This window comes from Rhagoletis zephyria, unplaced genomic scaffold (genome assembly GCF_001687245.7).
Source record: "Rhagoletis zephyria isolate East Lansing unplaced genomic scaffold, Rhagoletis_zephyria_1.1 Rzeph_scaffold_00001, whole genome shotgun sequence".
Taxonomy (NCBI): Eukaryota; Metazoa; Arthropoda; class Insecta; order Diptera; family Tephritidae; genus Rhagoletis; species Rhagoletis zephyria.
In genome coordinates this window covers 2422801-2450363 of record NW_016157085.1, presented here as the reverse complement: position 1 = coordinate 2450363, position 27563 = coordinate 2422801, and the positions used below count along the sequence as shown (strand labels likewise).

General features: G+C 34.2%; 1 protein-coding gene across 2 annotated transcripts in view; it reads left to right on the top strand.

Moving 5' to 3' along the window:
* Positions 1–27563, top strand: part of Dhit (regulator of G protein signaling double hit) — a 63682-nt gene that overhangs the window by 4552 nt on the left and 31567 nt on the right. Inside the window, exon 2 of one of the 2 annotated variants that reach the window (XM_017615619.1) lies at positions 2133–2805. The gene's annotated coding sequence lies outside the window, so the exon portion shown is untranslated. Of the gene's footprint in view, positions 1–2127; positions 2806–27563 lie in introns of those variants that run through there. The other variant, XM_017615676.1, reaches the window with a different exon arrangement.

Sequence of the window (27563 nt, the reverse complement as noted above, 5' to 3'; positions counted from 1 at the left end):
GACGCCTTCCAAGCACGCAGAGTTGCTTTTAAGAAACAAAAAATAATTAACTCCAAATAGTTTCAAAAAGTATAGTGTAAAACGAAATTTATTGAATAATTCCACATAAAATGATATACATAAATGACTCATTTTCTAAACGATTTAAATAAAACGCATTTCATAACCTTTTTTGTGCAAACGGCATTTGCGAATTGATAGAAAAGTACTACGGATTGTAAATTTTTGCTAACTACGAGGTGAATGAAAATTTTCAACCCGGCCTGACGGTTTTGAAGAATTTTTTTGTTATAATTTTATTACTAAGGCGTCTAATAAATGCATGGCTTTTATTCTAGAACTTCTTTTGCACCAGAGCAACTGTAAAAATTTCCAGCAGTGAGAAGTTACGAATTGGCACAGCAATGTAAAATTTTCACGCCATAATAAAAAAGTTTTTTCAACATGGAACTTTTCTACTAATTGACATGAAATTACTGTCTCAACGCTCGGAGCTCTGCCACTGAGGGCTTTTGCCAACTGATAAAAAAGAGAAAATTTGGAAATGCCAAACAAAAATTTTGAGATTTCTCCTTGTGAATACGAATGCCATATGGGGTTTTCACAGTTCGTTCCAAATAGTGTCTCAAAATGTAGACGTCTACATTTTAGACGTTTTCTAACCGTAAAATCTGTGGTGTTCCATACAAAATTGGAAAACGACGCCGTCTACATTTTGTCACACTCAAAGGTATGTTTTTTACGCGTCTACATTTTGCAACCTCGCAGCAGGGTTGCATTATGGCAAATAATGCATATGGTAAAAACCGAAATAAAGCATACATGCACAGTTTCGGTTGAAACCGAAATAATGTCTAAATGCACAGTTTCCATATGCGCAATTTCGGTGCCCCGAGCCTGAAGCGCACGGTTGAAAAGTTAGCTAACTGATTGGGCCTAATCAGTGTGGCTTTAGATCTGGCAAGGTACCAGGTATTCACTACACGCAAAATCTCGGAAAATACTCGCGAGAATAGGATCGACACGCACCATCTATTCGTCGACTTCAAAACCGCTTTCGGCGTCACTAAAAAGAGTTACCTATACGCCACGATGTCTGGATATTGGCGCTGACGCATAGCGCGACGATGGAACGATGAGCTGCATGAGCTTTACAGTGATATATGTATACATATTCAAAGCAAATAATTAAAATACAGCAGCGACGCTGGCTTGGTCAAAGTATTCAGAGGTATGAGATATCAAGTTAGCCGTCCTGGTTAGTTTTCGACTTCGAATAGCTTGTGGAATTCTAAAGCAGTAAGCCGTTGTTTCGCCATATGCGGCCTTCAAAACCTCTGTATAATGTTTCTTTCCCTATTTTTTCCTTAAGATTTACACTGCCCGCAAAAAGTATTGGCTCTGCAAAATTTTCACAATATATGCAACATTTTTTTCTAATATTTTTCCGCCAATTTTTTTTTTTAAATATGGTCCATTCTACAACAAAAACATAAAAATATAATCCCAAAACTTTGTGCAAAACTCGCGAAAATTCCGCAAATTTTCACTTTTGTAATCAGATTTTTTATTTTTTTTTTTGAGAATGCAGTTTTGCAGCCTATTAAATTCTAGTAAAAAATGCAAGTTCCGAGTTAGTCAAAAATCGTATTAATTTTTGAGAATTTTTTTCTGTTGAAGGTGTTTTGCAATTTCTTCCATATAAAGTATTTTCGAAATTTTTTTTTGTATGGAATTATATTTTTTTGTTGTAGAATGAACCATATTTTTATAAAAAATTGGCGGAAAAATATGGGGAAAAAAATGTTTCATATATTGTGAAAAGATTGCTGTGCCAATACTTTTTGCCGGCAGTGTATCAAGTAATTAGTAGTTGTATTTATCCATATCTACATCTGCAAACCTAATGCTTATGTGCTTTAATTTTTAACCGACTTCAAAAAACGAGAAGGTTATCCAATCGTCGGAATTTTTTACATATTTTATTTTTATTTTTTTTTACGTCAACCTTTCGGTGAGAAAGGTAGTATCTCACAGGTTGTCGCATACTAATTTGGTTTAGATCCGATCATTGGATCATGAAAAAATTAACGACCCTCCTAAATTTTTATGTTTAATTATTTATCGGATAGATTTGCTTGCTAGTTATATGTATATTCATGCGTGTGCGTACCACAAGAGCGTAAAATACGCCAACGAAATAACCGACAAAATACGAGAGTATATTAATAAAAAAATACAAATCGAAAACAACAGCAATCACAACAAAACGACAACATACGAGTAAACAAATATTCAAGCAGTAAATGAAAGAAATATATTGCAAGTGCAAGTGGTTATGGCAAAAATTGCAAATGAAACCAAAATGCAACCAAAATCGAATTAAGTCCAAACGACAAGTGAATAAAATAAAAGTGTAAAAGAAAAAGCAAAAGCCAAAGCAAGAGTCAAAGTAAAATTTTATCGAAATTGTCAACAGTGCATAAAGCCTTCCATGGAATAACGTTAACACGCCAACATTCTCAAAAAAAACAAAAACAATCAAACCACAACACCAAAGCACACCGCCCAGCCGTAGCGGTAGCAGCAGCAAGCAATATGCTCATACTGATAGCATTTATTTGAGTATTGAATCAACGGCGAATGCAACGCCAACAATAACACGCAAATCGATTGCAGCAAAGTGATTAAATGCGTCAGTGAGTCAGTCGGTTGACGTGTCATTCAGTTGGCGCATCACTCAGCTATCCCGAAAAGGTCTCAGTTGCGTCCACTTACGCGTGCGTGCACAGCATATTTCTCCAGGTGAGTACCCACACACATACATACTATATACGAACAAATTTGCCACCGGGCAGTCCAGCAAGCCGGGCCCGGCAACCAGCAAGCTGTTGTTTGCCTATTTGATAGTCATTTAACGTCATTCATTTACTCATTTGCTCGATTGATATTGAAATTGTCAGTGCGCGGTCAGTCGTTGGTCGTCGATGCAATATGCAAACCACAAATACGGTAATCGGGCGCCTCAAAATTATTGGCTGTTGGCTGCGTTGCTTGGTTTACTGTTTTGAATTGTATTTGGTTTTTAATTGAGTTGTTTGTTGAGTAACTCAGACTTGGTGAATAGTTAATTGAAAAATGGGAATTTTAAATGAGAATATTTGTATTTTTATGTTGAGAGTTATGGTATGGAAAGGTTGGAGTGTTGAAGATAAAACAAATTTTACAATTGAGTGATAGCACAGGCATGCGAGGGTTTCCCCCTTAAACCGCTAATTCGCAATTTGGGTAGATATCACTGAATTACGAAAAAATAATAAATCACATGAATTTTCCGTGAAAATTGCACTTTTAATTTTTCTTAGTGTTACCACCTATGACTAGCGTTAACTTCGAGTTTTCATTGGCCTTTCGAATTTAAATAGTCTCTTTATGGATATTTTTCAGGGACCGAACATAACAGTTATTCATGAAAGCTGTCATGGAAAAATTCACTATGAAGGAAATGTTCTACAACTAAGTGCTACCTACCAATCGATTTCTTTTTTCACCGAGACTCAAATTTTAAAATGAATTTTTTTTGTGCTAAGTTAAAAAAAAAAAACAATTATTTTAGATTTTTATATTATAAATCCAAAATAACAATAATTTTTTATTTTTATATTATATCTAAGTCATAACTGTTATCGACGACTTTTATTTATATAAATCAGTCAGTAATTTTTACTTTTAAAAGTCATCAATATAAATCAGTCACCGGCTTTTATTTTTTAAATCATTCGTATAAAAGTCATTAACATTTTTCGTAGTAAAGAAGGTGTTAGGAAAAATGTTTACTACGCCTTATACAAATGACTTTTATAACCATGATTTAAAAAATAAAGGTCAGTGACTGATTTTTATTAATGACTTTTATAAATAAAAGTCTTTGATAACTGTTATCTAAGACATATAATTTAAGAATCAAAAATAACTGTTATTTGCAGATTATTTAGATAAAAATAAAAAATAATTGTTATTTTTTCTTAAAATTTCAGACCTTTTACTCGATTTATTCAAACAAAATTCAATCAAATGGTATGAAATTTTAAGAAAAAGCAATTGCTTAGTCTTTATTCATACGGCCAAATATGAATGGTTGTTGATACTCAAGTAAAAATATCCTTATGCTCGAAAATCACCGGCGAACAACGAATTACATATACATATCGTCGTTTAAAGGACAAAACCGTCATTCTGCAAAACCGCGTAACTGACATTGGCTGCCAAAAATTGGATTTGCTCACACAAGCGCTTGGCTCAATCCTTATCCATTCGTCCTGAAATATACTAGCCAGAAATGCGATTTCTTTATAAAAAAGAGAACCATTTTGAAATATGAGTGTTTTTTCGCTCTAGAAAATAATTGATACAACTTCACATACGCGGTTTTGCATTTTGCTGATACGCGGTTTTGCATTTTGTTGATACGCGGTTTTGCACTTTAAACGACGATATGTATGTCAACACTTGGTTTGAGTCACTGCCGGAACTTTGCGAAGAAGGGAGACAATTGGAAAGTGTTTCCTGCTCTCGACTCAAGCTGACAAATAGTTGCATTACAAAATAAGAAGAAAAAGAATGTGAATATTTTTTTCTTCCATATTGAAAAGTCAAATGAAAGTGCCTATGCACTCTTTGCTTCTATACTTCAGCAATCTCTTTTAGTTATGCATTTCCTTCCATATTTCACCAGCTGGCAGATATTAATTTGCTAGCATATCCATCAGGTGGTTGACTCTGGAAAACCTAAATGCCAGTGCATCACAAGCTTTTTCAATTAACACTACAAGCACATCCATAATTTAATTTATTATTTTACTAGCCTCCAAGCCATCACTTGCCACTACTGTTCCGTTGCAATGCAATCTTTGGTTTAATGTAATATCCGCTAGTAGCCGGCACCACAGTACGTACATACGTATGTATGTACACTGAGCCATTTAATTTTTATCGGAAATACTCAAACGAGTTTGTGGACTCATTCTCCACAGAAGCAGAAGAGAGGAAATTTTGCACACAAATAAATATACAGAGGCGTTTGATGTGCAGGTCGAGGAGCTCACTGTGCTTTCACCATGGATGTCAATGTTTGCCAAGTCTGCTGGTCGTTTTCAGCTCCAGCTCGTTGCTTGACAATCTATGAATGTAAGTAATAAACTGATAAATACATATACATATGAATATATATGTATGTAGGTGGTCATCTATGTATGCATGGGATGAGTTGATTTTGATGCCTTCGCTCTATTTGCTGCTCTAGTCTTGTCATGTTTCAGTTCTCGTTCAGAACGCCTACTCGGCTGAATGGTTGTCATACTACATGCAATATTATAGATCAATGTGGTGTCTGTATGTAATTGCTTTGGATTTTTACTGTTGCCGTAGTAAACGATGCTATCAGCAGTTAAGTGCAGACGCAATTGTGGTAGCTGCCACTTTAGCGGTTTTTGTGGTTGAGAATATTTCCCTCTTCCGCCCTGCTTGTAAATGTATTTTCATTATCCTTCTGTATATACACTTCGTGCATACACTTGTACATATGGAAGTGTATATGTAAGCGTAGAACACCCTAATTGACTGATGGACTATTTTACAGATTTTTCCTGTTATGCGAAATAATGCATAGGAACAACAAAGTACAAATGCATTCTATCCAAAGTGATTGATTTTCATTTGTGTATGTACATTAGGGTGGTAAAAAAGGAAAGTCGGAATTTTAATGCTCTCGCCCCGCCCCCTGAGATTGCTCTATACGGAAAAAATATTTTATTTATTTACCTTTCTTATTTTGAAATCAAATAATATTTACACCGAAAATAAAACCTGCGTAAATATAACGAAAACTTGCGTAAATTTTACGAAATTTTTAGTAATTTTGAGCCACGAAAGTTTTCGTTTATTATACAAAACCGTTTTCGTACATACTACGAAAATATGAGGCATCAGATTTTTAGTATATTTTTACGAATGGATTCGTACTATTTACTAAAGAATTTCGTACTATTTACTAAAAAAATTCGTACTATTTCTTTTTTTTTTTACGAAATTTTTGTAAAATGCACAGAAATAATTCGTATATTTAACGAAATAACTTTCGTAAAACCTCTTGTTTCGTAGAATGTGCGATTTTGCTTTCATTCTCCACACTGTAAAAAACATATTACGAAATATAACACAACACTTTTACTTTATTTTTANATGTTTTTTAAAATGTGTTAATAATAAAAGCAATCATACGTTCTACGAAAGAAGAAGAATTTTCTGATTACACTTTAGTTTAGAATTAATAAAAAAGGTTATTTTACCTATAATAAAACTTAAGTATTTCATTTATATGCATACGAATAGGTTCTATACTACATATTTTTTTATTGCTTAGGCTTCATTCAATAAAGTATATTGATGCAAAGTGTTAAACTATGAGACTCAACAAAACTAAATATAATAAGATATAAAAAATCAGAAGGAATATCAAAAATACTGGCTTTTCTTTCTTAAACATTATAATATTTTTATATAGAGGANTACGAATGGATTCGTACTATTTACTAAAGAATTTCGTACTATTTACTAAAAAAATTCGTACTATTTCTTTTTTTTTTTACGAANCAGAAGGAATATCAAAAATACTGGCTTTTCTTTCTTAAACATTATAATATTTTTATATAGAGGAACTTGACAGATTCGCAGCTTCATCGATGTTTATTTTCTTGACGACTATATAAATTAAAGGAAAATTATAAGGCGTCTGAAAAGCAAGTTTCAGTGAAAGGTCATACATTTACTTACTTTTAATTACATTAAGTAGTGCTCTTGGCTTAGGCTTGCCGTTGATAGGTAACTGATGAAATTGCCTATTTATCAAGTCCCACATTGCAGTGCAAGGCGCAGCGTAGGCGAAGATGAAAACATTGTATGCTTAAAAGCATAGTATATCCACAGCATTAATATTTAATTTTGTATTGTTTTTTTATCCAGCAAATCCATTTTTAAAACGTTTAAAATTATATTATACGTTTCACAGCAGCCAACAATTAATTTCGCAATGACACGCGATACAAAAACTATGATTAAATATTAAACTGCCGGTAATTGAGTATATTGAACGAAAATATTAGTATGTTGTACGAATTTAAAAACATGTTTCTGCATTAGTACTTTATACGAACGTATTAACTAAATTGTACGAATACAGAGAAGTAGATTTCGTAAATTTTAAAACCATACCTGAATATAACGAATACCTTCCTACAATATACAAAATTATTCGTACAGAGATTTGTTTAGTGTTCTCATTTTTGTTGTTGGTATTTCCGACAGGGTAGGAGTGTGATGTAATGTGGAACGATTTTCCGTCATCCCTTGTCAAATTTGGTTTGGAGACAAACCGGTTTCGGCGTTGTGCCATCTTCAGTGTCATTTTTCGTACGACAAAGGGATGACGGAAAATCGTTCCACATTACATCATTTGTTCAGTGCTTTACGAATGTATTTCGTAAAATAAACGTAAGATTTCGTAAATTGTACTGAAAAAATGCCTCACGAAAGTCCTTGGTATGGTTCATGAAATCTGGGGTTTTGGCACCCTATAAAATATAGGTACCTTAAAAAAATTGTTAAACAAATAAATGGGTATTATTATTGGAAGTCTTCTGGAGAGGAACAGAGTTTTCCGATCAAAAAACNCGCAATGACACGCGATACAAAAACTATGATTAAATATTAAACTGCCGGTAATTGAGTATATTGAACGAAAATATTAGTATGTTGTACGAATTTAAAAACATGTTTCTGCATTAGTACTTTATACGAACGTATTAACTAAATTGTACGAATACAGAGAAGTAGATTTCGTAAATTTTAAAACCATACCTGAATATAACGAATACCTTCCTACAATATACAAAATTATTCGTACAGAGATTTGTTCAGTGTTCTCATTTTTGTTGTTGGTATTTCCGACAGGGTAGGAGTGTGATGTAATGTGGAACGATTTTCCGTCATCCCTTGTCAAATTTGGTTTGGAGACAAACCGGTTTCGGCGTTGTGCCATCTTCAGTGTCATTTTTCGTACGACAAAGGGATGACGGAAAATCGTTCCACATTACATCATTTGTTCAGTGCTTTACGAATGTATTTCGTAAAATAAACGTAAGATTTCGTAAATTGTACTGAAAAAATGCCTCACGAAAGTCCTTGGTATGGTTCATGAAATCTGGGGTTTTGGCACCCTATAAAATATAGGTACCTTAAAAAAATTGTTAAACAAATAAATGGGTATTATTATTGGAAGTCTTCTGGAGAGGAACAGAGTTTTCCGATCAAAAAACATTGATTTTCAAGAATTCTATTCCATTTCTGCGAAAAGTACTTTTTTTCCCATATAAAATACATGGAAAACTTTACGCGCTTTCAGCGACCTCTAAATATTTTTTGATTTGAAATAAATAGGGGGTACATTTTTTTTTGGTATGGAGCAATCCAGGGGTGCGAGCACAAAAGTTCCCCCCTTTGCTTTTTCACATGCATTTTTAGACCACTCTAATGTGCATACATTTACGAGGGTTGCCTTTTATATTTTGCGTCTGGTAATGAAAAGACAGTAAAATAATAATGAAAATGGCTTTATTGTTTTTCAAAATATTCTCCTTGGAAGTCAATACACTTATCCATTCGCTTGAACCAATTTTCGGCGCGAGTCCTTTTTGGGCAATTGTCAAATTATGCGGTATCCAACGAGAACAAATCATCTTGACGACCAAATGTTCATGCAATAGTGAATGTAAGTTGGTCCCACTAATTGAATCCCACACCATCCATTGTTTCGCAATCATCGTAATAATTCATCGCCCGAAATTTTTCACGTGTTATTTCTGTCTTTTGGGAGAGATGAATTTCTCAACTCACTGAAAAAGGAACAAATAAAGCTCGTAGGTGAAAACGTTATATGTAAGTTAATGCTAAAAAATTACCAAACTTTTCGATAAAAATATCGAGTTGCAGTTCATCACACGTAGTGTTGCAAAGGCGCAAAATATAAAAGGCACCTCTCGTACAAACACATACATAATTGATTTGCAGTTGTAAGGACCTCTTTGATGAATAACAACGGCAACAAATGCAAGCCACCACTAATTGTCGAGGGTCTAGGTGTATATAAAAAATTCCAAGTTCTACGACATTCTATCTACATAATATTTATTTACATTGGACTGCACGAGCAAAAAAGTTCGCTGTACACCCTTCATTCAAAACTATTTTGGCAAGGCAATTTCAAACAATATTTTTAAATTATTAAACTTTTGCTAAGGAAGTATTTTAGTATAACTCTTTAAACAAAGATTGTTGCTGAGTGTAGGTGTCATCGGGAAATTCAAAAAAGCGAGACCTGCATTCGTGCAAAGACATTTTTTTTTCGAAATTTCCTTGCAAAAATACTTTAGACGCAGGGGTTTATGGCGAACTTTTTTTGTTTGCTTGTAAGGTGGTACGGTCTAATGTATGTACATACTAACTCACACTTTCAGCGTATTTGCTTGCTGCTCGCTTGCCTGCCAGTGCGTGCGCGTAGTGGGACCAATTTGCTCGTGAATGAGTCGTTTGCGTGGTTGTGACCATTCACATCCTAGTACGTATGTATGTATGTACGTTTGTATTTGTTTAACAGCCTTTTGTAAATTTTTTAGCATTTATTGCTTTTTCTTAAGTGACTCCCCAACCTTCACTTAGCATTGGTATGCGTAGTTGTTGTTTTGTTTACAATTGTTGCCATCGACGGTTGTTTCTGCTTTAGGCTGTATTTAGGCATTTGCCTCTGTTTTTTGTCTATTAAATTGCCTCCCAGTGACGCTTTTAACGTAAATGCCAATAAAATGTTTCCCGTTTCGGTCATTTTTTTTTGCCTAATTTATTTTTGTATTACTTGCCTTTTTATTGGTTTAAGGCTTATTTTTGGCCATTTTATTTGTTATTTACACGCCCACACTGCAATGGTATCTGAAGAGCTTGTAAATAAATAGAGAATAAGTGCATATTTTTTTCAATACGTTTGTTGGTAGTTGGTCAGCGAAATCTTACATACATACAAACGCTTTCGTTCCTTTTAACACCTTCCGCTGGGCACCAGAATGTAAGACATTAGACCGTACCACCTAACAGGCAAACAAAAAAAGCTCGCCATACACCGCTGAGTCATATGTATTTATTTTTTGAATCTTTCTTACGAAACTAACAACCAATCGAATCGAAATGGAGAATGGAATCGATAAGCGGACAAAAATCCGAATTTCATAGATTTTTTTTTCCTTTTTCGGAAGTTTTGCTGGCTGGGTTAAAATTTTTATGCGCGGGGAGGCTCTCAAGGCTTCTGGTAAATGCTTTTAGGTGTGATACAGTGGACAGTAAGGCCGAAATTCCTGGAGTCAGAAATTTTGTTCACTGAGTGCTGGTTCAACCCCGTTATTGAGTCTGGCGTACATTTTGTGAAATTTTTACTGATGGCTTATATATTACTGAAAAACAGTTAGGATCTGGTGTTTATATCGAAAGTAACGGGAACAATGTTAGCTTTGAGAAGCCAAGATAGGTAGAAGTTTACGTGTCTGCAATGACAGCCAAACTACATACATTCAAAAAATTGATCGGCCCTCTAAATAGTTGCGAAATTCAAGTTTCCGCTGGGTTTACCTGGTAATAAGACATCTGACTTTTGGCTTAGGAATGCTTAAATCAAATTTTACTTACGAGTAGCGCGCAAACATCGAAGTCACCGTCAGAAAATGGGTGAATATTTCGCTCAGAATCAACTGGGAGGCTTCGAGCACCGGCAGATGGGTAAAACTCATGTTGCCTTTAATCTTAGAAGGTTTGGCTAGGTATTTGTGTTCCGTGACACAAATAACTGGCTTTGATCGGCATACCTGACAACCCCCTTTTTGTCATTCTGCCTTGAAGAGGATGAGACGGCGGAACACTTTTTGGGCCTCTGCCCCACCTTTGCAAGTGCTAGGTATGAAGCTTTGACAACGATGTGTTGAGTGAGAGACGAGCAGCTGAGCTCTTTAACACCCAACATTCTGCTTCGATTCACTCGTAGATCGTGCGGATTTAAAACATTGAGAACAGTATAAATAATAGACGGTTTGTATACTGAGTGCTATTTTCTCCACCAAAAAAAAACGTATAATTTTTCAAAAGCGGTAAGGCAGTTTTTGTTACGTTTATTTGGTTTCAGAATATAAAAATGAATTATATAATATTTAAACTTGTATTTAAATATGGGTCAATGCATGTCAAATCGACCAATGATTGGAGGCGATCATTTGTCCTGCAAAAAAAAAAATTATAATTTTTTTAAGTTATGCAAAATTATAAATTTTACAATTTCCAAGATTTTGCAAGTATTTTTTTAATATCTTAAAAACTATTATAGTTACAAAAAATGTACTATATTGAATGTGATCCTTAGGGATATAAATAGATATAAATTCGAAAAAAAATTTAATGAATTTTGTAATAAAAAAATCGCAAAAGGAAAAACTTATAAAAATTTTTGGCTCAATATTTTAAATATAATAAAGATATGTTATTTTTATATTTTAAAAAATACCTTCTTGAAAATTTCAGGTTCTATTAGGATCAGTTTAAGATTGTATAAATATATTTGGTAAAAAAGTTTTTGGTTTTAAGCTTTTTTGAATTTCAAAACTGTAAATTCTTTGACTTAGATTTTTTTAATTACATTTTTTGATATAGCCTTTAAGTGCTATACTATATAAAATAGGTTTTGACATAAAAAAAATAAAATTGCAAAAATCAAGAAAATTGTCAAATTTTGAATTTTCTAAAAATTTCGATTTTTCTTTGGCAGAACTTTCATATATTATAAAAGAAATAATCTGACCATTGTTGATCACAACTTTTGGTTGATTTAACATGGTTTGATCCCCACATACAGCGGCGAAAATATAAATAGGGAAGAGACATTTTAGCATCACTTTGCTAAGGTGTTGCTCATTTTCTTCATACAAAAAAATTGTCGATCATATTGTGTATGAAAGAAAAATACGCGAAAACAATAGCCAAAAATCAAGGGTAAGTCCGAGCTACTTCAAACTTGTACTTAATTATACTTAAATTTAATTACCTACAAAATTGCATACTCAAAAAAATTCTAAACAGGATTTAAGTTTTGTTAAAGATCTGTTAAAATTCGTCGAATTTTCATAAATGTTCTACAAAGTTTAAAATTTTGTTTTACATAAAAAAGTAATAAACAATTTTTTAAACAAAGAAAAGTAGCCAAAACTTGCTAAAATGTCTTTTCCGTATTTACATTCGCACCACTGTATATCAAATGTACATAGCTAACTACATATAATTAATTCGAATTAGTATTTTTGATAATACCACATTCCATCAAATTCGAGTCCGACTATTCCGCCCTCCTGAATCGCAAATCATTGCATTTAAATTCAGCTTCAACAATAATTTTTCTGATTGGATTCTGGAGACTTGCTTTAGTTGAGGGTTATTGAATGTGTAAATTACAAAATTAGCAAAAAATTGTTGCCTTGGTTTTTTTTTTGTGATGTTTGACAGCGGACATTTCCATTCAATGCCGTCATATTAGCGCTTACACTTACACGCATCGAAACTAAAATGGCTGAGCGTTTCCCGGGCGAGAGAATCGGTGGGATATCTATTCATTTGTCATGTCAAAATGCATTTTATTTGCCACAATGCGAAAAATGTTCCACCGCAGCTTTCAATTTGCACACATAAATATGTATGTACATATGTGTATTAGAAGAAAAAGGAGAGAAGCAAGAAAATGAAAATATACATTTTTGTTGTAATTGCTTTAGTTTACTTTGGATTAAAAATGAACAGTAAATACGTATGTAGCTACATTAATTGGTGGCTACCATTGTCGGATTTACTTTGAATTATCAGGCCATGAATCATCATCAGCTGCTTGCAGAACGAGTATATAGAAGAGGTATGCATGTATATAGTATAGTAATGAAATGAGCGACAGAGAATGTTCGAAAATGTGGGTGTCGGAGGGGGTGGTGACGTTATAAAAGATGGTTAGCATAGTTAAGCTTTTGGAAAATGTTGTGGACGGACGTCAGCGAATAGACAGCGATAGATGGCGTTTAGTAATAACAACAAATCGCCAGTAGCACTGGCAATGGCAGTGGCAGTGGCAGCAGCTAAGGAATGCCACTTGGCGTCACTCGGCATCTGTGATTATAAACAACCACCTCGCAGTGGAGCACATTCAAGTGCATATATACATATATGTATGTATGTACATACATACACGAACTGCTAGGAGTAGAGATACATGTGCACAAAATTCCATACAAGTTTATATACAAAACTAAAATGAATTTGGCTACTCATTGTTTTGCTGTGTTTGGGGATCAGCGAAATATTTTCGCATTTACGAGCATGTTTTGCTAGCCATTTATTTATTTAAAAATACTTATACATATGTGCATATGTTTGTATGTATACTTATGTATGTATAACTATTAAAACATGTGAGCCATAAAATAAATGAAAATGTGCGTTTAGTTCGGTAGTATGGAAAAAAATATTCGCTTTTTTCATTGAAATTTAAAATTTTTTAGAATAATGCATTTTTTCTCGTCCGTTGGTGGCCGAAGCGATTGTTTGAACTGTGTATAAGTAGAAAACTTTTTATCTTTCCCGTTGCAAGTCAATTACCTCTATAAAAGCTCTATTAAATAACATATAGATAACTACAGTATGTATGTAGTATATAGATATGTATGTACATACTATAATTTTGTTCTTAAATTTGTCTTTCCTCTTTTTCCAGTATTTATCAATTTTTGAGATTGCTTATCAATTTCGTGCTTCTGATATAAGTAGCTACATACATACATACATATATATGTATATACATATATACATACACTTGCAGTTTGCTTACATATTATTACGCAATGAATTTTGATAGCAAAACCACGTAATCGCATAATGACAGTTAAATAAATGCTTGACTCATTCAAAAGTATTTCTCAAAATTATTTACACAGTTTTGATTATCTGGTAGCTTTTATTTAGTTACGAATCAGAACTCTGCCCATACATATGTACATACATATGTATGTATGCACTAGTGCTGAGAGTTCCATCCGGATTTTCTGAATATCGGGATATTTAAATAGCTTATTATAAATGAACGAATAGTAACCGGATAGCCGGGTGGCGAAATTAATGGGTATTAATCGGATATTCGGATAACATAAGAGAACGGATACCGGCTATCCGGATTTTATCTGTATACACGAATGAAAAAAGAGAACGGTTACCGGATACCCGGATTTTATCAGTAAGCACGAACAACAAACCGTTACCGGATACCCGGATTTTATTTTTATACACGATCAACAAAAAGAAAACGGTTACCGGATATCCAGATATTATCTGTATACATGAATAACAAACAAGATCGCATACCGGATATCTGGATTTTATCAGTAAACACGAACAACAAAAAGAGAATGGTTACCGGATATCCGGAGTTTATCTGTATACACGAATATACGGATATCCGAATATATGAACATCCCCAGCCCTAGTATGTACATTAGGATTGCCCTTAAAGCAAGCTTTCTAAATATGAACGAAATCGGAGTATAAATACTGGTTTACCAAATATATCGACTCTCGGGCCACCTATCGGATTAACTCATCTTATTGCATTGTCAACGGGTTCTGAGCCAACTGCGAAGTTTCAAGTCTTTAGGTCATCGGGAAGTTGGTCAAAAATTGATTGCAAGATTTGCCCCTAACAAACATACAAAAATATGTACTTACATACATACATACGGACATGCATACATACATACGAACATACATACAGAGCAAGTTAAATAAAAGCTTGTAAAAATGCGATAAAACTTTGACTTTGACCTTTTATAACTTAGAGAGTTTTTAAATTTATATGAATAAGTTTCAATAATATGTCAAATTTATCAGATTTACAGTTCATCATTTCATATTTGACGGTACGCGTCGCCCACGCGAATTGGCTACAGATTTGCATACCAAAAAATGCTGTAAAGTTTTAAATTAAAAGGCTCGAAATTTTGACGACAATTTGTTGAGTTTTCCTTTATTTTGTATAAAGTTAAAAAATTTAGATTTATATTGTTTTGGTTAAAGCTTGGACAATATTTTTGTTGAAAAATAACAAAAAAATTTAGCTTGAAAAACATTGGTGAATATTTAGAAAAATTAATGAGCCACTGTATATAATACTCTACGGCTTTTTTGTCAATGTCATCAGGCACCGTTCCATCGACTTTCAAAAATTAGGAGTCAAATAAAAGGGCTTGGCTTGCAGATGTATAATAGGGTTTTATTTGAATGAAAAGAGTTGCCAACTGTTAAAAACTTAAATTAAAGTTATTTAACAAAAGGCTTTATTACTTAACTAGAAGGGTTGCCACCTGTTTAAAAAGTCAAATTCTACTTGAATAAGGGGATTTCGGCAATTCAAATATGTACTATTACAATATGGGTATCGCGAAGGGCTTAAGAAAATATTTTGAATGTGGTTTCCTCTTATTGGAACAGTAATTAAATTATATTCGAGTTATATGAAATATTAAAATATGGAAATGAAATTAATAACATACTTAGAAATCCTTAGTTTGAGCAGATAGAACATTTTTGAGTAGTTTGAAGATGGTCGCGACCTATTTAAATGAAATTCAACAAGTTAAATGAATTATTAAAACTTCATTTTGGTTGTTTGTGTTTGCGACTTATTAAAACATGGCTATCACTCGAAGTGCCTTTAAAATGGCTTTATTTATGAATTATATAAAGCGGTGTTGCCACCTGTTCACTAAGGTTCAACTAAATTCATTAGCTGATCGAAATATGTATCACAATTCCATGCGAAAGATATACGCTGTGCTCTTTGTAAAAAGTCTTCGTCCGTTTTGGTCATTATTTACTCCTTCCAACCGTCTGCATATTTGAGGACATTGTGGCCTAATCGCAGAAGCAGACTTGCCAGTACGAAAGATTATCTCTATGAAACGGTTTTTTGAAAAGGTTTCAAGAATAGAAATGCACACCAAAAACTTTGAACACCGATAAGAGCCATCATTACGTATTAACCGATTTCGAAAAAAAGTGCGTGGATTATCAATTCATCGGAATAGTGTTTTTTTGTTTTTTTTTTTGTTTCTTTTTTTATCGGGCCACAAGTTGGTCACATACTGCTTTGGTTTAGCTCCGATCATTGGATCATTAAGACATTAACTGTACCACTAAATTTTTATATGACCGTAGAGGTCGGTAGTATTATTTGCTTGAAAATTCCTTATTGAAGCTTGTCTTATTTTAATATTTTTTCCCATATATCACCCGACATATGAACATTCATACTCACATGTTTTTGTATTACGAACTGCTTTTGTCCGTATAAGTATGTAACTCGACTGTCATAGAAATGAACTTATTGCTCTGCATTTGTGTCAAATATCCTTTTTCATAATTCATAAGCCCTTCTAATGAGGACTGTAAACACACATGTAATGTGTGCATAACTAGTACAAAAAGTGCAATAAACCTTTGCTGCCCCTCTTCCGCGCTGTGGCATGCCCGTCATCATCATTACTTGCAGTTAATAACAAAACTTGTTTTTCTGCACTTTGTTTTCATTTTACATTCTATTCGTATTTAGTGATTTCCTGTCTTAATTACTTTCTAGTTGCACCTGTTACCATTGTTCTCATACACACTTTACACACGATGTAAAATAGTGTACTTACACGCACACTTTGTTATAATGCACGTATGTACATACCAATGCGACCCTTGCTGGTGTGTGTTGGTGGAAAAGTAGTATATCAGCCTTGTAATTTGCATTTCTTCCCATTTTCAATAGATTGTCGCAACATTGTGTGTATAAGTGTATGTACATTAGGGTGGTTCAAAAAAAGTTTAAAACGTTAAGCTTTCAGCCCTAAGGTTTTTCTAAATATAATTATTACTGAAGAGAAACATAGTTTTCCGATCGAAAAATATTGATTTTGAAGAATTCTAGAATCTTCATGGGCTTTGAGGCAGTTCTAAATATAATAAAAAAAATACGGGTGGGCTTTTTTCCATTTAGAACAATCCTAGGGGTGAGCTTAACATTTTGAATTCTTTTCCCCACCAACATGTATTTTTGGACCACCCTAATGTACATACTTTATGTACATATGTATATACAGGTATATTCAAGACATCCACTCGTGCCTATGTGCATAACAGCACTTGTGCATATAAGTATTTATACAAATAAACCTGCTATTACATCGCACATTTATGTATATCCATAGTTGCGGCTTGCAAGACACAGATTTACAGCGAATGTCCTATTTTATTGCAGGTGCTGCTGACCTCAATAGGAACGCAACGCCCAAGCGCCATTCAGAAGCTATTTGCAATACAACTACGATCATAAGCACATTTTAATTCACATATTTACATATGTGCGCCTACGAAAAGAAGTTCTTAAAAAAAAAAATGTGCTTGGCCGAGCTTCTCTCCACTTTATGACGCCTCCAAAATTTTGTTCAATGTTCAAATGTAAGAAAAAAGGAAACAAATTATTTCACCGAAAACATCAAATTTTACTATTAAAAAGGTTTCTTATTTAGTGTCATCGCGAAAACAAAAACAAATTGGGGAAACGTTTTTGGCTTTGCTTTGTAACTTTTCGGAATATTTTTTCACATGGAAGTCACGATAAGGCCGATTGTCCTAAGATTTACAATTAAATAAAAAAAAACTAAGTCAGAATTTCGAAATAGAAATTTGATTTCAGGCCAGGATCAATGTCCCAAACAACCTTTCGTACAAAATTTTTTTAAATTAATTTTAAATTTCTGAAAAGTAAAAAATCTCTTATAAAATGGTTTTTAAATAATTTGGTGTGCAGACGAAAGATTTTCCGATTGCAAATATGCGCTTAAATTGAATTTGATTTTCTAAAGAGGTGGCATCCAATTTAAAACTTCTTTCGAAAAACTTTCAGAGCTTTAGGGCTCTCACTTACTATAAAGAAAATTTGACGGAATTTGAGTTTTAAACAGGTGGCATGCTTCATTAAATATTTTTTCGAAATAAAACTTTCTTAAAGATCTTTTGCTTGACATCCATATTTTATTATATTGAGTTTGACTGCTAGATGGGTGGCAACTCCTTTAAACATTTTTTCTTCATTTTCTCGCATTTGAAAATATTATTAAAATAGAATTTGACATTTTAAACAGTTGGAAACTCTTCAAAGATGGTCTCGCAAAAAAACCTCTTTTGGTTGCATCACATATGTATCACATATGTACGTTAGCGTGGTCCATAAAAATTAAGTTGGAATTTTAATGCCGGCACCCCCTAGGATTGTTCTATATCGAAAAAATATACCCCTATTTTTTTATTTTGAAATCAAAAAATATTTAGGTGGTGCTCAAAGCGCTCAAAGTTTTCCATGTATTTTATATGGAGAAAAAACCATTTTTCGTGGAAATGGTATAAAACTCCTAAAAATCAATTATATATATTAATCTATGTGATAAGCTACCAAATTTTATTCAAATTCGTCCTGTCGTTTTAACGTGCTCCTTCACAAACATACTTAGACACTCACTCAGTGGACGTAAGGAATAATTTAACGAGATGGTGTATTCAGTTTTGTAGACATTCATATTTGAAACTATTCGTATTTGCATTTGTAATTCTATTGGTATTGGTTTCGATATTGGTATTCGTATTGGCTTTGGTATTGTTGTTGGTATTCGTAATCGTAGATAGTGGTGAGCGCATTCGTTTTTCTATTGGTTGTTCTTATTCGTATTCGTATTCGCATTGGTTTTTATGTGCGTATTGATAGATTCTTGTGATTAGTATTAATGTTGGTATTCGCACCGGTATTCGTATTCATATTAGTTTTGGTATTCATATCTGCACTGAAATTCGTTTTCGTTTTCGTATGCGTATGCGTATTTGTATTCATAACCGCATTCGTTTCGGTATTCGTATTCTTATTCGCATTTGTAATAGTATCGGTATTCGCAATCGTATGCATTTTCGTAATTATATTCCTATTGATATTCGTATTTAAGTTCGTATATACGTTTTCGTGTTTGCATTCGCATTCGCATTTGCATTCCGCTTCGTATTCGTATTTATATGCACACTAACGATTGAATTATATTTGTCTGATATCAATAATATCTGTTTCTGTATCAGAAACCTTATCTCTCTGTGACTGTACTATTTTTTTATTTTTAATTTTTTGGTTCTGTGATTTTATGTAAAAAATATTGAGGGATCAAAATCATCCTGATTGATAAAAATTCATTATTTTGTCCTCTTCCAGTCCATAGAATCGCCTCACCTTCTCTTTATTCGTGGAACAAAAATTGCGAGAAACACACGCTGACATGTGCAGCTGTTCTATGCAAACATGTGTATACCGAACAAGCACATATGTGTGCATGTTGGGCTATTATTGTCGTCTGCTTTGTCCGTCCGTTTTTGTTGTTACGTGTATAGCGGGCATTGCCATAATTTCATTTCCATATTGGCAATATATCCACTTTTCCATCTTGTTGCATGTTGTGAACTTTTTGTTTTTGTTGCAGTTTAAAGGATGCCTAACCGAGATACAAAGCTGCACACATGCATATATTCATACATACTTACATATACATATGTACCTACATAGAGTTACATAGAGTATACCACTTGCGACATGTTACATGCGGCTGAATGACTGACAAATTCACTAGCAGCACACACACGAATAGAGAGGTACGAACAAACATGCAAACAATAAAGTAATTGCACATATGCATATACATACATACGTTGTTGCATACTTCCATGCCATGTACAGTTGAAACCTTCTGTCATTTCTGCGTACACATTTTATGGCTATGCTGTGCCGTTGCACGGTAGGAAATTTGTGTGGTAATTACTTCCTGAGGAGAAAGTATGCAATACAAAACAGCGCTTGGCAGTTGCGAACGGCTACAACATCATAAAAACTCCAATATTTCGTTTTTCTTTCAGTCTAATGAAAATGTTCCTCATACGCCGTGGGGCACGCACTTGCAATTTGAGTGAATGGAATAATTTTGCGCTCGTAAATGTTAAATTGATTGACAGTTTTTTTCGTATAATAATTTGTGGCTTCCTTAACTCAGTCAGCTTGTGAGTGTCGCGAATTTTACGTTTGTTTCACGAAAGACAAAAAGTAAAACTGAAAACACAGTGCAATGAACATTGTGGAAACGCAAAGATTCCAATTCACGATAAAGGTATAAGGGCTATATAGTAAAATCTATCTAGGTACACTTTTTATTGGATTGATTAAATATTCAATTATCTACCTGGATGTTTAAGTGTATACATATATAGATAAATACATACCTACATATCTGAATATATTGTAGAATATTTGATTATTGTCGGAAGGAACGCTAAATCGAGACTGAACGCCTGGTTTTCTTTTAAAATTCAGCCGAAACCCAGACTGAAACTGAACTACATTTTTACTTTACACGAGTTTTATAAAACAAAAATAAAGCGAGATCTTCTTTTGTTACAACACGGTTGGCCTGCCAACCCTATTAAGACTGAAAAAAGGTGACAAAAATGCTTCTTGAAATTTTTTTTTATAAACTTATCGAGCGATATTTGTTAAATGTAAAGCTTCGTGTCCAGCACAAAAGCATTCCACATGCTGTTCATATAATGATCTTTGCCATTTGGCTTTTTAGGTTTTACGAGTACAACGAACCTCTTTGGTCGCACACAAATTTATAATAAAGGAATCATTGTTTACACCATGATAAAAACATAACAAGCTAAAACCATTGAGGGGCAGCAAAATCATTGCAAACGAGCTCGTAATGGGACATTTTCTCGAAGAAAAACCGGCTAAAATGTCGTTTTTGATAGCCGTTTACGATTCGAGTACTTTTTCGCTTGAAATTGTCGATCGCCTACGAACAGTCGTAGGCGGATCGGAAAAGCATTCGTATCATATATATTTAGCTGTAAGGTCGTTTCCTTTGATAAAACCAACTGGAAGAATCTACGACATTAACTCAGTAAGGGCAAGCAAATTTGGTATACTGATATATCCAATTACATCGGTCTGTGGTATATGACCTACAACATTCTTTTCCACCGCCAGGGTGCAAATCAACTCTGTCTTTCACGCAGAGGTGCATGACATTGATCAATGTATGTACATATGTATGTCTACATACATTCTGACAGCAGAGCTGCGCTCTTAGCTACGGTGACTATATTTATGAGAGCCGATTACGGGACAAAAAAAATTTTTGGAAATTTTTCTCACACTGTTTTCCCTGAAACAGTATCCTTATGGTAACATCACAAATTTGTAGGATACTTTTCTCGAGATTTTTACTTCGTAAATTTGTTAAAAAATTCGTCAAATTTTAGTATAATTAAGTGCAATTTGAAGTTGGTAGGGCTTACCACTAATTTTTGGCAATTTATTTTATTTTTTTTACGATGTTATGCTTTTTTACATATAAAGTAAATATGTTCGACCATTTTTTTTTAAGAGAAGCATATGATCAGCACTTTCCACTCGTACTTAATTATACTAAATTTTAATGAATTACAAAACTGCAAACCAAATTTTTCTAAAGATTATAACTAAAAAGTTTAAAAATTTGACGAAACATTGCAGAATAAATTTTTATAGTGTTTTGCACAAAATTGGAAATTTGGTATTATATGGTTTTTGTTAGGAAAAGAGCTTTACTTTCATAAAATAATCAATAAACATTAAAAAAACTAAGGAAAATAGTCAAAACTTACTAAAATGTCGAGTCCTAATTTCTATTTTGGCCACTGTATGGATTCCTCGAATCGAATCATAGGCATTCAGATTAGAAAATAATAACTGTTTATAAAGAAAATGACGATCATATACCAACATCACTTAAAACTCGTTCATAGGCAGCCATTTTAATGGGTTGTTAAGGCGTCGAAACACCGAATACGGGACAAATACAGGACATTACAAGAAATACAGAACATTTGGCGTCCTGTATAAAATAAATAAATTACCAGGACAATGAGTCAAAAAAGAGGGCTGTCCCGTATAATACAGGACGAATGGTCACCGTACTCTTAACTCTAAAAGCATACGAGGGAACGCAAAGCTAGCTGTACATGGCAACCAGATTACTGGAAAAGTACAGATAATAGACAAGCTAAATCTTTCAAACCATGTATATCATAAATGATAGTCGAAGCCGCTCCTAACCTCATCAGATACGAAGTAAGAGTCGATACAGAGTTGTTTTTTTTTACTGACGAGTGCAGGGCAATAAAGAACTTGCCAATCTGGAAGTTTTTTACTCTTACCGAGGAACAGGAAACATGGCCGTTGCAATATCACTCTTTGCTAGGCTTCGCGGACTTAAAAATATCGAAAAAATAAGGCTGTTGATGGGGGACAGGTAGGGCTCTTAGAGGTAAATAAACGAGATAGGCAACTGTTTCTAAACCAAATGAGATATTTGTGAGAAAGAAAAAGGCGCAAAACTTTCTGAAACTCGACAGATTTATTGTAAGGATATTTATCGGAATCCATGAAAGATATTGCGCTATTGCAACCGATGTAAGGCTGGAAAAAATCAACAAAAGTTGCAAAAATGGTAAAAGTTAAGGTTCGGTAAAAAATGTGATCAGGTGGAGCAAAACTAATTTTACGTTTTGACTATTGCACATGGGACCCAACGGTTGAGCAGAGTCTGGTTTGAGCTCATAAAAGGCTGTTTGCCTTGTAAAGTACGTTTACCACACTTTTTTCAAGATATGCGCAATTTCACAACCCCTGAGTTACGCAAATTAAGTTTTTCTTTTCTGATGACTAGCTGTATATGATTCAAAAAGATCCCAATTCGAACACTGTGTGGCTTTTGCAGCTCCAATTTTTTCATAATTTTTCATGCTACACATAAGTAGTAATAGTTTAAATCTATTTTATTTAAAAATTAATGAAAAACTAATAAATTTGGTCCAACTCAATGTCAAAAATTCTGAATGCGTCAAATCAAATGCATTAATCAAAAGGATAAAAATGTTGTAGAGAAAAAAATTCTCTGCATAATTGAAGTGATTGTAATAATTTTCATTATCATCACCTTAATGGCATTTCCATTTCACTTATTTGAAACGAGTACTAACAAATAATGAATTTTCTACTGACCCTACTTACACGCCGCCCAACACTCACTTTGTGCACTGCATCTTACCAGCCAGCAACAGTTCAACTCAGTGGATTTAAGTTCAGTCAGGTGATGAACTCAATTTTATTGTACAGCACAAGCAATGTTTAGTAACCCAAATGCGGTAACTGCTAATGCACAAACACAGGTGACATTTATGTACAACAACTAAGATGGCAATCTACATATAGATACCTACATATATACCTACACACCTACATACATACACCGTACACATCATCACAAAATGCTTTGTATTGCCGTTCACTACACTTTGCTTGCGTTCACTGCATTCACTCTCAATATTCATTGAGTCTATGTAATCCTCTGCTTAGTGTTCAGTTTCGGTGCTGAATGTCCATTGTCCAATGCAGTTGTTCACAACCGGTGGTTTGCGGAATACTGGTGGTCCTTGGAAACACCCGCAGTGGCTGGATTGCTTTGATATTGCGTTGAAAATAGCTACAAAAGTAGCCGACTTTATTAAAGAGAATGCACTTCACACTCATTTTGTGCTCTGCTTTTCGACACGGTAGTGCATTGACTTTCCAAAGAGAACATGCTGTCCAGAATGGGTCAACTGAGAGCGGAAGTACAAAAATTCTTCTCTGAAAAGGAAAAGGAGTTATTGGCTCAGTAGTGTGAGTTCTAATTCCAAATACATTTTGCTTACTTAGTCGATTTATTTCGCACAGCTAAATAAATTAAACCTTCAACTGCAAGGTGGCCTTACTTGAAGTTGCAGCAATATATTGCCATACATACGTTACATATCACTTCATCTGAGAGAGTAGGGGTTCTTGGCGATTATGATAACACTGCAGTGCATTGTAGGAAAAATCTCAAGTTTTGAAACGACACAAAAGAACACCGAAAGACGTGAACTTAATTTTGGATTATACATTACACTGTACAGCACTCGGCTGGGTATTAGACCAAACCAACTTTTTTTAAAAGACTGAGTCATAAGTAAAAAAAGTAAGTTCTCCGTTTTTCGAAGTTAGCCTCCGAGATCGAGATATGGGCCTTCGGAATTCGAAATTGGACCGTTGGTAAAAAATTATTTTTAATTATTAATAGTAAAAATACAGACGTGGCCCGCCTATTTCTATTATTTATATGGTATATAACTTTTTTTGTGAAAACTTATATTATAGGTGCTATAACGGATCAAAAGTCAGATCTTCGAAAAATTAAAAACTTAATATTTCAGAAAATCGTTGTAAAGGTGATTTAACCCCCTTTCTTGTGATATGCATATTTTTATACTTCATATATAAAAATTTGAGAAAAAACACATTTAAAGGAAAAAATATCTTTTTTTGTATAAAAAAAAATATTTTAAACAAAAAAAATACTAACTGATTTTTAAGAAATTGGTATCGTTATAAAGGCGAGTAAACTCCCTTTCTTCTGATATGCATATTTGTATACCTTAGGCTTATGCGTAGAAATATGTATGCAGTTATTCCGAATATCGCTGCCGATTTTAATATATAGCTTAGAGTCAAGCTTTTACACTTTAACATTCGCTCCTAACGAGAAAATTTATTATCAAAGTAAGGTCGAATAATGCTATAATGTAGCTATATAGGAGCTTTGCAAGATGCCCTTTTCACATCGCTCTTGAATTCGTTTTTATCGAGCGTTCGTTACTATACTGTCAGCCCGATGCTCAACTTCACAACTTTTTTATTTTTCCATCGATTTTCTTCGTTAGTACATACCTTAATATTTTTTGTAAAACAACAGGCTTTAACACAAATTAGAGATGGGCACGGAACTAGATATTCAATCCCGATCCCGCCCATCCCGCCGTTATTTTTTCCAAATTATAACGCGAGTCCCGATATTCCACACCGATCCCCAATACAAATGAAAATATTTAAAAAAAATATGTACTTTTTTAATTTTTTCCCTTTTAATGTTTGATTTTTTTCATTCGTAATGCAAATATCTTGATACAGAAAAAACGCATCAATTGTGTTCGAGATAGAACAACCCATTATTTATTTACACTTACTATGCACACATATACTGCTTTCAAAAACATCGGTGGTCTTTGGAAAGGCAGATATTTTGTCAAAAGGTTAAGAACCACTGGACCAGCGCAGTGCATTCATCTAATAGTTATTGACCGATATTTTGTTTTGCTTATTTGCTGCAAGTTTTCTACTGTTGATTTATTTCTTGTTTTTTTTTTTGTTCTTTTTCAATTCCATTTTACATTATTTGGTTTTGGTATTGTTTTCATTTTTATTTAGCACTTTTTGTTGTTGTACGTGCATACACATACACACATATTTTCTACTTGAGCTGATTGAACATCCAGCTGCGAACACAAATTGATTCCTCGCTTATTTAAGGGGCACACATGGATGCAATGGGACACACCTTGAAACAATATTTCATTATCCTGTCCCCGAGTTTGGTGCACTTACTTTGCTCGAGTGATTGACGGCTTGGTGTTTGCAAAAGTGTGAGTGAGTCAATCAGTGAATGTGTTTGTGTATAATTGAAAGGGTTGTTAAACACTAGCATTGTATGTATAGAAAGGAAATTTCAACATAAAATCAAAAGGAAAGAAACGTTACAGTTAGTTGCTAGTTGTTGCTGATGACTAAGGCGGAAAATCGTGTCCATGTTCGATGATTCTTCGTATAGATCTACACTTAATTAGGAAATTGGAAAACTTTTGTATATTTTAATAATAAGTTTATCATAATTTGGGTCTAATCCAGATTTCCAGAAGGCATCTGAGATCAAACAGTCGGTAACTGAATAAGGTATTTGTACTCTGAAAATAGGTAGATAGATAATAACCATAAAATGAGGTATATAATATCTCCTAAGAGTCTGATTATTGGATTGGTTTTCAGATAGGACCGCCGCTTCCCTGGCTAGTCTGTCTACTATCTCATTTCCCTGGTAACCTGGGATGCTATTGTAATTTACAAGGTAATTAAGTTTCTCTATCTACTCGAAGGTGGGCGTTGATGTGACCTTGAAATATGAAAAAGCCTTGAGTGCCGCCTTGCTATCGCTGAGGAGAGCTTTATCATAGTTCCTGCTCAGATTTATCTCCGTACACAGACTGATAGCATAAATGCTCGGACACCTCACCAATGGCATCGATATTCTAGCTCTCGAATCATAGACATCTGATCATATGCTCTCGGAAGTTTTCTCACTTCTATATTGGAGGCACTACGAGCTGCTTTGCTTCACGCGGGACATCAGTATGCCAGTCTGCAAAGTAGGGCTAGCAGAAGCTATGCGCTTGATCTCTCTATCTTATTGGGCGATATGACGTTTTCTCTGGCATAAAATATTATGCATAGATACCCTAAGAGCACTTCTGCATTAAAAAAAACTTAATTGTCCCTTATTTTATTTTCGTAGTTAGGGTTCGATATATACAAATTGTTGGATAAGGCCCAACATTTTTCCGATAAGAAGATTTGGGTAGCAATTTACGCAACATTTTCGGCAAATACTCTATTGTGTGATCCGGATTTTACGAAGCATGGTTCGTTTTTGCCATCTGCTATATAAGTAGTTAAGTGTACAGTCTCCTGCTCTCTCTACAGAGCTAACGTCGCGACGGTCAAGTGCTCATAGCTCTCGTGTTAGGCTAAGCGCACGATTGAGAGAATACAAAGGTTGCGCCGATCTCGGACCGCTATTCCTCTCTTAACGAATTTGACAGAATCGTTGTTTGCATGACGTCACACTGGTGCAACTTGTTTACATTTTCCTTGCGACATTTTTTCTTCTTCTTCCATTCTTGCTCACGTTTTGGCATTGCTCTCTCGCAATTGCACCAGTGTGACGTCACACAAAAGTTATTCTCAAAAATCCTCTCTGATCGGCGCAATCTTGTATTCTATCATTCTTGGGCTAAGCGCATAGTGGGGCGGCGAGGCAAGAGCATAGAGCAAAGCGTCGGTCTCAAATGCATATGTTTCAATGGGAGAGGGCATAGCGAAGAGAAAAGCTTGCATACACGTTTGTAATTGAAGTTTTGCTCGATGCTCCGCTATGTATATGTGACCTGGTCTACGAAAAGGGAGCTTACGTGCGAAAACTAGTTTTCTGTGAAAAAGCTGTTAAAAGTAAGCAACTCGTTTCGTCAGTTTCTCATTATCTCGTTAATTGTTCTCCGCGCCGGACGTCCAGTAAGTGTTGTTGTTGGTC